The sequence below is a fragment of the Myotis yumanensis genome, unplaced genomic scaffold, assembly GCF_028538775.1.
Source record: "Myotis yumanensis isolate MYYU_CA2020_CCGP unplaced genomic scaffold, mMyoYum1.0.hap1 SCAF_4, whole genome shotgun sequence".
Lineage (NCBI taxonomy): Eukaryota > Metazoa > Chordata > Mammalia > Chiroptera > Vespertilionidae > Myotis > Myotis yumanensis.
This window is the reverse complement of record NW_027223755.1, coordinates 92,010,099-92,018,538: the sequence shown is the minus strand read 5'-3', so window position 1 is coordinate 92,018,538 and position 8,440 is coordinate 92,010,099.

The window sequence follows — 8,440 nt, the reverse complement described above, 5'->3', positions numbered from 1 at the left end:
ATATATATATATATATATATATATATATATATATATATATATATATATATATATAATTTTGGGGCAGTGGCTCTGAATGAGCAATTCCCAGAAAAGAAAATATCAACACCTGATGAGCATATGAAAACATGTTCAACCTCATGAGCAATCAGAGAAATGCAAATTAAAACAACAAAATAACGTTTCACCTTTTAAATTGCCACAAACTTAAATAGTACAACGATATGCTTTCACACAGTCTGCTGGTAAATTGCTATGACCGTTCTGGAGAATATTTTGGCAGTAACATAGGCACATAGCCTAGGATGGCACAATTCCAGGCTTTAGCTCCTCCGGAAAGCATTTGCCCACATCAACGAGAAAGCCCGAACGCCCGTGTTCATCGCATCATGTGTAGCAGCAACATCGGAAGACAACCCAAATGCCAGCTCCCGGGGGAACGACACCACAGGGACAGCTGCTGATGGTGCAGATGTTAACACGCAGGCAAAGGGCTGAGAGACACGTCGCCCCAGAGGACGGCAAGGAGGGGCGATCTGCATGTGGCTTGTGTCAGAGAGCCCTTCCGTCTTGGAAACAATAGAAAAGCCTGCAGGTTGTACAGAACGTCCTTTTCTAAAGGCATTGAGAGTCCCTCCCATTGGGTGATATATTTCATGTCATGAAAAGGATCTTGAGAAATAGCTGCTTAAATCCTAAGGAAATGGGCCAGGGATCTGAGCAGGGGGTGGGAGATGCGTTGGGCTGGGTTTGCTTAACCAGGTAACGCGATCTCAGGAGTGAAATGTTCTGTTCGTTCAGGTTCCCGGAGATCCACTTAGTAACCCGAGAAGGTAGCGTGTCCTCTGGTCCCCAGTCTGCAGCCTCATCAGTGACAACATCAGAACTCCTGCTCTCAAGTCCCAACACCACCCCTTCTACACCAGCATTCTTTGCACAAACCTTTGTGTTTTAGTCCTTGCCCCAGGATATGTTTTTCAGTGGTTCTAGAGCAGCCGTGGGCAAACTACGGCCCACGGGCTGGATCCGGCCCATTTGAAATGAATAAAACTAAAAAAAAAAAAAAAAAAAGACCGTACCCTTTTATGTAATGATGTTTACTTTGAATTTATATTAGTTCACACAAACACTCCATCCATGCTTTTGTTCCGGCCCTCCGGTCCAGTTTAAGAACCCATTGTGGCCCTCGAGTCAAAAAGTTTGCCCACCCCTGTTCTAGAGAGAGGAAGGAAGAGGGGAAAGGAGAGAAAGAGAGAGGTGAGGGGAAAACATCTATCAATTGCTTCTCATACTCACCACAAGCGGGGATTGAACCCAAAACCTGGGTATGTGCCCTAACTGGGAATCGAACCCGAGACCCTTCTATGCAGGGGATGATGCTCCAACCAACTGAGCCAGCCTGCCAGGGCGGGGCAAACCTTTTGACGGCACTGAGTCTAGGACCTCTATATCCCTATATCCATACAACAGGGTCACACGGCGCATCCTAGCCACCTTCCCGGTATTCTGAGTGTATTCTGAGTCGTACACAACATAATACAAGCAGAGTGCTCTGAGAGCTGTAATAAAACCATAATGACAGACATAGTGTGACCCCCCCCCCTCCCCCAAGTGAAAACAAACTCCAGGATAAAGTCTGCACATAGTCATTAAATAACTGAAACCTCATTTCAAATAGCTGTTGGCCCCCCAAATTTCTCATCAGTTGGATACCTCATATCACATTCTGAAATGAAGCCCAGACGAAATCATCAAATAGTAAAAATGAAACCATTAAAGAAAACCATCAAACAATATGGTTCCTGCATATAAAGAAAATATCTGATCACACCAAAAATTTAAATTTCTTTACATCAACTAATAGATGCAAGCATTAATAGGTAGACAACAAACCTTCAAAGCAAGAAATACCACATTTTATACAGAAAGATTACTCAGAAACTGCTGTGAGAAATGCCAGTTCTCTAACAGAGAATAGACCATTTCCAGAATTATAAGCCAATAAATCAAGGAAGCGTGTGACCTCAGCAAAAATCAAAAAAAGGGAAATTAACAACAAATGCGATGCCATTATTGAATACCAGGTTGGACAAACTTGCAAATACCAGCAACACTTGATGCCTCAAAATAGAGTCCGTGGCCCCTGGAGACAGTGCTGGCCAAGAATATACACGCCATGCCTGTCTTGTTGGACTTTTCAGGACCCACATAACAATAAATGGGCCAAATTAATCTGTTCTTATCCATCAAGTGTTATTTTAACTTGCTGTAAAATTACTAGTGAGATACTTACATTTTTGGAGGCGAACAGTACTTTGAAATTTAATGTGTATTTTATACTTATAGCATCTTAATCCAGATGCTCAGTTTTTATTGGAAATATGTTTTAAGTTTCTAAAAATTTCCGTTGATAAAGGAGATTCACATACTGTTCCAAATGTAAGTTTTCCCCAGGGACTGAATTGAGTATCAGGCTTGACAATTTATTCTGAATTAAAATGAAACACAATTCAGAGCCTGGGTTTCTCGGTCGCACCAGCCACATTTCACATGCTGGAAAGCCACGTGGGGCTGGTGGCTACCAGAGTGACGGTGCGGTTCCAGAAAAACCTGACACAGTGGCTCTCAGATCGATATCCATGAAATCTGCAGACTCACCCCTGGGTCCCACACTGGTACTTTCCTCCTCCGGTGGAAACGCCCATGTGTCCTTCCTTGTCTGCTCCTCCCGTGACTGGTTTCCCACGAGACCCACAGCCCGTCCTGAATGGGCACATTGCGAGTTCTCACGACCTAAACGTAAATAACAATGGGAATAATAAGAAGGATGATCATAACAGCAATAGGTCACACCCGTCGGGCAGACCGTGGCGCCAGATGCTTTAAGTTCTGTATTAGCAGCCTGTGGTCCTCCCGGGTGCAGGCAGAAAACAGGCTCAGAGAAGGAAAGGAACATGTAGCCACACTATGGGTACGCGGCAGAGCCCTCACTGTTGGGACCAAAGCTAAGAGGCCCTTCCCTCTGTTCTCCTCTTCTCCATGCTGTTCCCTGTTGTTTGTGAGCCGTCTCCCCTCCCTGTGTACTTTCATCTCTCCCTCGTCACTGCAAGGACTCCTCGCACCCTTGCTGGAGCCACCTGGCCGTGTGTGGGCGGCCACCACCGCCAGCCACAACCCAGCCCCTCAGGTGGCTTGAAAGGCCTGAGGCCTGGGTGCTGAGCGCTGCCCTGGCCACCAGACCCCACTCAATCCCAGCGGCCACGGAGCTCAGGTGGGACCTTCCCAGAGCAGGGCTGTCGCAGACTCGGATTAGCATCCTGACCCACCAGCCAAGTGCCCCAGCTCCCTCCTATGGACACAGTAACAGGGCCTCCCTCTTGGAGTGGAGCATGTGCAAAGTGCCCGGCCCAGAGCCCGTGCCCAGGGAATGACAGCACGATCCCCTGTCTGCGCAGGTGCTGACATTCCGTGTAGGGCAGTGGTTCTCAACCTTGGCTGCACATTAGTCACCTGGGAATCTTTTTAAAATCCTGATTTCTGGGCCTCATCCTCTGGAAATTCTGTTTCTTTGTTACTAATGTTGTGGCCTTACCCCATAACAAAGAAACAGAATTTCCGGAGGATGAGGCCCAGAAATCAGGATTTTAAAAAGATTCCCAGGTGATTCTAATGTGCAGCCAAGGTTGAGAACCACTGGTGTAGGGAAATGTGTGCCCTGCCCCCTCTCAGTTAAGAAAGAAACGTGAGGCCAGCAGAAGGGGTTGGATGGGAAGGAGTCAGGGGGTCAGTGACCCTAGAGTAGTGATTCCCAAAGTGGGCGCTACCGCCCCCCAGTGGGCGCTGCAGAGATCCAGGGGGGCGGTAATGGCCACAGGTGCATTTGGGGGCGATGAGTAACTGCTATTAACATTTTTAAAAAATTAATTTCCAGGGGCTGAGTAATATTTTTTCTGGAAAGGGGGCGGTAGGCCAAATAAGAGCCAGGATGCCCGGGTGGGGGCCTCACTGTGGATTCCCAGGCGGCTCCTCTGATATTGCTGAACCTCAGTTTTCCCATCTGCAAAGTGGGAATAACGCAACAACCAGTTCCGGGGGCTGATGAGAGCACGTCATGAGGGAAGGCACAACCGATGCTTAGCTTAGCACCGCACACCCCATTTCATAGAGAGAGGTTATGAGGATGCAAGGTGGTGATGGAGGTAATACACTGTTCTAGTGCCCTGTACCGAAGCCACTGCTCCCACCTTCCTCTGGACGCTCTAAGGCAGTGGCTCTCAAAGGACAACCTCCAGACCCACAGCATCAGCACCGCCTGGGAAGCAGGGCAGCGTCCTCGGCCATGTGGCCTGTGCGGTGACACTGGGTCCTGCACGGAACGGCCCCTTGCTTGGTTTCTCGCTCAATGTCCCATCTCCAATTCTTCATGTGAGCAAGGGGCCTGCACCCTGCAGCCAGGCCTGCCCAGAGCTCGTTAGAGATGCAGACGCCCAAGCTCGCTCTGAGGCTGGGGCCCAGCAGCTGTGTGTAATAATCGAGACCCGCCGCCCTCAGCCCACGCACAGAGGCCATGCAGAACCTCTCCAGTGGGGCAAAGCATGGCAGCCTGCGGGAGGGAGGGGACCGGCAGTCCCGCGCTTCCTGCCCCAGCCTGGGCCTCCCCTCTGCTGACCCTGATTGCTGTCCATCAGAGGCAAACTTAACAGGAAGCTAGTGACGCCTCCCTTGCATGCAAAGGCCCAGTAACTGACTCCCCATCTATAATTTGTAATCTTTTCTTAAAGAGGCCCACCAAGCCCTATATGCTTCTCGGCTGCTCAGCAACTATGATGGTGCTTCTCAGACCTGCCGGCACCCGCATCACCAGGAGGGTGTGTTACAACCCAGACGGCTGGGCCCCACCCTCAGAGCCCAGCCAGCAGGTCGGGCAGGGCCCCGGAGTACGCATTTCTATCCATCTCGCAGGTGATGCTGATGCGGGGACCACGCTGTGGGAACCGCTGCTCTCTGGGCCTTTTTCCCACCTCCACCTACCCCAGCTTCATGCAGCTAAAGCTGCTCCCCCTCCCAGCACACACCCTTGACTTCAGCCTCCCAGGGACTCCCAGCATGTCCGCCCCCTCCAGGAAGCCCTGTCTGACCTCCCGGCTGGGACGGAGCCATCCTTCAGGCAGCCCTAGCCCTCTCCCGCTCCCAAGCAGCCCCAGCAGACCTGGAAAAGCTGGATTTATCTGGATTTTCCTGCGCCCACCTCTACACCTGCTGACATCTAGGAGCCCATTCTCCTCGCCTTCAGCCAGCCAGGCCCCACCTGCCCCAGGAGCTCTGCTCAGGAGTCTCTGGGGTTCCCCAGGAGGCCTGCCCCTCAAGGGGACTTTCTGCCCCCCCAACCCCCCTAGAGGGCAGTGCATGCTTTCCTGGGAGACACAGGTTTGGGCAGGAGCTGGGGACTCAACGTCTGTGTCTCCAGGTGAAGTTATTACCCGGGAGGTGGCGGCTGCTCCCAGCACAGCAGTCTCTGGAGCTGCTTCCTAATTAGGGCACAGCCAGCAGAGGGGACGTAGGGACGTAGGGACGCAGGGGTGGGCAGGGTGTCGTCTCCTTCCTGCACCCTCGCCCTTCTCTCCAAGGACACAGCCCCACGTGTGGAGCTTGTGGCTTAAAGAGCCTTCAGCAGACTTGGCCTCTGCCCCTCCCTCTCCCAGCAAGTCTGTCTGTCCCTGCGTCACCCACAGGAGCTGGGCCTTCTCCTCATCCTGCCCTGTCCCCGGACAGTCCAGCCTTCGTCCCCTGGGCCACGCTGCTGCCCCTGCCCCATGCGCAGCTCTCCTCAGATAACCTCTCTCCCTACACTCAGCAGTCAGCTGAGACCCCGGAGTGGAGTGACACCTCAGAGGCCAGGTCCAAGGCTGGGTCACCAGGGACGGACACGCACACCTGAGGTCCCGGGGCTGTCCCAGCCGCCTCTGTTCACCCTGCGGAGGGAGGGGAGGAGGGGGGTGCTCACCTCTCTGGCTTCCAGAGGCCTCCTCCTGGGCTTGCGGGAGACCTGGGCCTCAGGCCGGCTGCTTAATATGCCCACAGCTGCGGCCCTCGGGCAAGCTCGCTGCGGGCCTCGCGGTGCAGAGCCTCCTCTCCCCGGCTGTCGTGCACTCACGACGCTTGGGAAACAGCCCTGGCCCCGCTCAGGCCACTGGTTCACAGCTGCTGCGGGGTGGCGGGGGGGGGGGGGGGGGGGGGGGGGGCGGGGGGGGGGGGGGCGGGGGGGGGGGGTCCTGCATTTTCACAAGCAACACCCGGTGCTCACAGAGGGAGGTCTGAGGACCACGCTTGCTCGGGGCCTAGGAGTTCTGTGGGCCTCTCCAGGCTTTTATCCTGGGGGCCTGCGGGGCTGCAGCTGGGCCGGTTTTCTTCTTTCCTCACGTTCATTTACTTCTGTTCTCTTAATGAGCAAAGGAGGGAGGCTCTGCAGAGATAGACAAGGAAACAAGGCTTTATTACTACAGGTCACCCTCTCTGTTTACCAAGGTTGCACGCCCACTGGAGGGGATTTGGAACCTACGGCAAATTGTAAAGTTCAAGGCCGGCGTGCACCACGCGCTGTGTGACCTTGGAAACGTCTCCAACCTCTCTGAGCCCTCTTGCCCGCATCAGTAGGAGGGTGAATAGTCATACTTGTCTATCTCAGGGGGCTGTAAGTATTAGATGGGATCGTCTTCATGAGGAGTTCATTAAATATCAGCTGTTTCATTAGCAAACATTCATGGAGCACCTGGTATGCGCCAAAGCCTTTGCTAAGATCTGGGGATTGAAAACATTTTTAAAAGGGCACTAAGCAGTGATCTTTTGAAATGGTCTTTGCTCTTAAGTAGTTCAGTCTAACAAAAAAAGAATATATATATATACACACACACACACACACATATATAATAGTTAATAGTTTATTTTCAAAATGCCCCAGACTTGTCTTCCTTCATGTTTATTGAACCCTCTGAGGTGACTAATCTTACGGATATTTTCTCGATGAGGAACGGGTTTCCGAGCGAGCAGAGCAGGGCTTGGAGGAAGGGGGCTGCCTGGGAAAGCACCCGTGTGCCCTCCACTCCCTCCCGCTCCCCACTTCACTTCTTACAGGGTCCTCACAGCCCTCACGTTCCAGAATTACACCGTCTCCCCTAAACCTTCCGTAGAACTTAGCACCTGCTCAGTGATCTGTCCGGCCCAGGATGTAGTGGAAATGTCTGTGTTCCTGTTAAAGCCTTCTACCATCTGCTCCTCTCAGGTTACAGTAGAGACTATTGATTAGAGACTATAGATTAACTGAAGGTATTTACCCACACCTCCAGGCACTTACCCTGAAATAATGATCCCAGGCTTGTGAGCTGTGAGTCGCCTTCTCTTCTTCTCAAGAGCGACCCTGAAAGCTCTTTAAAGGCCGGGGGCGTTCCCACAGAGAGGGAAGGACCCCTCTGTGCACCGCGTCTGGCAGTGGGTGCTGGGAATGACCTCTGTCACGAGGCGCAGAGGTGGCCCAGGCCGTCAGCGGGCGTCAGCTTCTTGGAGAAGTGTCCACAGGCTCCGCTGCTGGCAGGAGGCCGGGCATGGAGCACCCTCCGCGGAGGGGCTAATGCCAGGGAGGCTGGCAGGCCCCCACAGCCCTCCCCAGCACCCCTGCCAGCACGGAGCGCCGGGTCAGGGGGCTGGCCCTGGCTGCCCTTCCCGACAGCTCTGTCATTATTCTTCAACGAAGCAGTGACCCCTTGACCTTCTCATTTGGGAGCGTGAGTGTTTCCGACGTGTCTTTTATCTTGGCCTGATGCCAGAATCATTTTATTTCATTGTCTTCTCTGGGGTTATCACTTAGACCACAACCCCGGAATGTCAAGACCAACTTGGTTTCTCTTTCCTTCAGCTTTTTCCTGTTGTTGAATTACCTTGAACGAGCCCGTCGCCTCTCTGACCCCAGTGTCCCATTTGTGAAAGAAAACATTGTGATTGGATCATAACAACTGGTGACATAGAAGTCTGGACTCAGTTCACCACATTCTGTCACATAGATTTGGGGTGACCATGACCCTAATATTCCAAATGGCATCCCAGCAGGGTCGGCTTCCTGGGGAGAGCTCTCTCACTGGTTTGCAGATGCTGCCTTCTCCCCGCGTGCTCACATGGCCGAGAGAGGGGGCGAGGGAAAGAGAAGGAGAGAATCAGAGGGAGAGGGAGAGAATGAAAGAGAACGAGAGAGAGATGGAGAGGGAGCATTTGAGCTCTGGTCTCTTCCTCTTCTTATAAGGACTCTAAACCCATAAGAACCCCACCCCCATGAGCTCATCTAAACCTAATCACCTCTCACAAGCCCCACCCCAACACCATCCCATTTGGGGGTAGGGCTTCCACATGCGGATTTGGGGGTACAAACATGCAGTCCATTGCACAACACGAC